The sequence below is a fragment of the Petaurus breviceps genome, unplaced genomic scaffold, assembly GCF_028583685.1.
Source record: "Petaurus breviceps papuanus isolate PSGF00001 unplaced genomic scaffold, PetGlider_PUasm1.0 90743, whole genome shotgun sequence".
Classification (NCBI taxonomy): domain Eukaryota; kingdom Metazoa; phylum Chordata; class Mammalia; order Diprotodontia; family Petauridae; genus Petaurus; species Petaurus breviceps.
The window spans coordinates 6,903,065-6,906,466 of NW_027187332.1; the positions used below are offsets into that span (position 1 = coordinate 6,903,065).

The 3,402-nt window shown below is 34.0% G+C and overlaps 1 pseudogene; it reads left to right on the forward strand.

The window, feature by feature from the left end:
- The first annotated feature begins 892 nt into the window (after positions 1-892).
- On the forward strand, positions 893-1,321 carry LOC138145647 (biogenesis of lysosome-related organelles complex-1 subunit 2 pseudogene; annotated as a pseudogene).
- Positions 1,322-3,402: the final 2,081 nt, after the last annotated feature.

A 3,402-nucleotide genomic window follows, 5' to 3' on the forward strand; every position in this document is an offset into this window, starting at 1 on the left:
TGATCTACCCACTTATATACAAACATTTTAAGAAATGGAGAGGTTCAAAGAAAGATAGTGTCAATTTTAATGCCGTATAAAATGAAAATGATTTAGCTGAATCAGAGAGAGTGTTTAGAAATTATAGGTCAAAAATGCCAATTTCATTACATGATTTTCTATTGTCTTCTAAAGCCACAGTTCCCAAACTTTTTCACCAATAGTGTCAAATTCAAATATGAATGAATGCCATTAAATTATACATAAGGATACCCTACAGAGTTCATATTGACATAGACAACTACATATTAAAATTATACTGTATTTTGCCTTATTTTGTTAAATACTTCTCAATTACATTTTAATCTGTGTCTGCAAGAGTATTGTGGCTGCAATGTACCAAAAATCACATATCTGGCACCTCGGCTTTATATCCTTTTCATTTTACAATTGTTTTAATATTTTGAGTTCCAAATTCTGTTTCTCCTGCCCATCCCCCATCTTGAGGAGCCAAATAATTTTATATCAATTATACATTTGGAGTCATGCAAAAATACTCACATATTAGCCATATTGCAAATGAGAAAGTCAACAACAAAAACAACAAAAGAAAAATACATTTAAAGAAAAAGTATATTTCAATCTGCTTTTGGAGTTCATCAGTTCTCTCCCTGGAAATGGTTAGCATTTTTCATCATAGGTCTTTTGAAATTATCTGGGCTCATTGTCTTAATGAGAGTAGTTAAGTCTTTCACAGTTGATAATGCTTGGTATAACACGGCTTCATCAGTGCAAACGTTTTCCTATTTATTTTTTTTAAATCCACTCTAGCACTTTTATTTTCCTTTCAGTCATGTTGGACAGTTTGATAGGTGTGAGGTGCTATCTCTGAGTTGCCTGAAAAGGCTCAGGAATGGCGGCCACAGCGGAGGGCGTCCCTGCAGCCTAGCGGGAGGGCCTGGGTCGAGAGGATGCCGTGGTGGAGACGGCCGAGGAGGCCACGGAGCCCGCCGAGGCGGACATCACGGGGCTGTGCCAGGACATGTTCTCCAAAATGGCCATGTACCTGACAGTCGAGCTGACAGCCACTAGTGAAGATTACAAACTTCTAGAAAATATGAACAAACTGACTAGCTTGGAGTATCTAGAAATGAAAGATATTGCAGTAAACCTAAGTAGAAACCTAAAGGACTTAAACCAGAAACATGCCACCCTTCAGCCTTATCTGGATCAGATCACTTTAATTGAGGAGCAAGTAGCCGCTCTCGAGAAGGCAGCTTACAAGTTGGATGCATATTCCAAGAAACTAGAAGCAAAGTACAAGAAGCTAGAAAGACGATGAAAGAATTCTTTAGCACAGACTTAAATTACAAGAATGTTTTATAAGAAATATGTGGGATGGCACTTTATCGATAGGCTTCAGTTCCCAAAAGGGAGCGGTGCTGCTGACCCAAGGAGAATCCCAGCCCCGCCTCTGGCTGGATGTGAAACTCTGGCCACCCCTGCTGTTTTCCTCAAACTGTACCCCGGAACCTCATCTTAGCGTGTGCTTCCTTGTGTGCCCTGGACCAAGGCTCAGAAATCAGGATCAACCACATCTGGAGCAGACACAGATGAGAGGCTCTAGGCTCCCTGTCTCCTCCCTTGCCCCACCCCGCTCATAACCTGTTCTTCAGATTAAATAATAAATGCCAATATATGAAAATAAATAAATAGATAAATGAATGAATGAATAAAACTTTTCTTCATTTTCCTACTTTCCTTCTATTTTTGCCTGAATTAGTTTTGTTTGTGCAAGTTTTTTTTTTTATTTCGTGTAATAAAATGTGTACATTCTAATTTCTGTGATACTCTCTATTTCTTGCGTAGTTATAAACTACTGTACTATCTATTGATCTGGCAAGCATATTTTCTCATGCTCCCTGAAATAACTTATGATATCACCCTTTATGTCTAAATAATTTGCCCATTTTGACCCAACCCTGCTAAACAGTGTGATTTACTGTTCTATGCCTAGTTTCTGCGAAACTACTTAACAGACTTGCCAGCAATTTTTGTCAAATGTGGACTTCTTACCTCAAAAGCTTGGATCTTTGGTTTTATCATGCACTAGGTTACTATAGTCATTTATTGTTGTATTCCTAATCTTTTCCACTTATCTATTGTACTAATTCTTAGCCAGTACCAGAATGTTTTCATGATTAATGCTTTGTAATATTGTTTGAAGTCTGGAACTATTTAACCTCCTTCCTTAACACTTTTAAAAACTGATTACATTGATATTTTTGACATTTTATTCATTCAGATAAATTTTACTTATTAATTTCTAGTTCTATAAAATAATTCTTTGATAATTTAATTCATATGACACTGAATAAATAAACTCAAATAGAATTCCCACTTTTATATTGGTTCAGCTTACTTATGAGCAATTAATATTTCTCTAATTGTTTAAATATGTTTTTATTTGCATGAAGTGTTTTAGTTGTATTTATATAATCCCTGGATTTTTCTTTGCAAGACTTGCAGTCTCTCAAGCATTTTCTGTTTTCAGCTGTGATTTAAATGGAATTTATCCTTCCCATTCTTCTTGCTGGATTTTGTTTGTAAAATATAGAAAATTTGGTGGTTTGGGTGAATTTATTTTCATATCCTACAACTTTTCTGAAGTTAATTGTTTTAACTATATTTTTCATTGATTGCCTAGAATTCTCTAATTATACAGTCATATCATCTACAAAGAGTCATAGTGTTGGTCCATCATTGCCTAACATTATTCTTTCAATTTCTTTTTTCTTGTCTTATTGTTATACCTAGTATATCTGGTAAAATATTGAATAATAGAGGTAATAAGGGACATCATCACTGCTTCACTCCTGATGTTACTGAGGTTTCAAATTTGCCCCCATTACAGAAAGTGCTTGCTTTTGGTTTTAAGGTAAATATTTATTATTATTTTAAGAAAGGCTCCTTTGATTCCTATAATTTCTAATGTTTTTAAGAGAAATAGGTGTTGTATTTTGTCAAAAAACTTTTTCTTCATCTATAGCGAAAATTGTATAATTTTCATTCTTATTAATACAAAAACAGTATATTTTACTGATAGTTTTCTTAATATTTAAATTCCTTTTTAAAATCCTACCTGGTCATTGTACATGATCTTTGTAACATATTACTGTAAACTCCTTGCTACCATTTGATTTATTTTTTTGCCTTGATATTAATTTTAGGAAATTCATCTATAATTTTTTCTCAGTTTTTGCTCTCCCTGGTTTAGTTATCAAAATTATATTTATGTAGTCAAAAAGAGATCCATAGACCTCCTTCTTTATGTATATTTTTAAAATAATACATTTTGTATTGGGATTAATATTTCCTTAAATGCTTAGTAGAATTCATTTGTGAATCTATCTGGCCATAGGA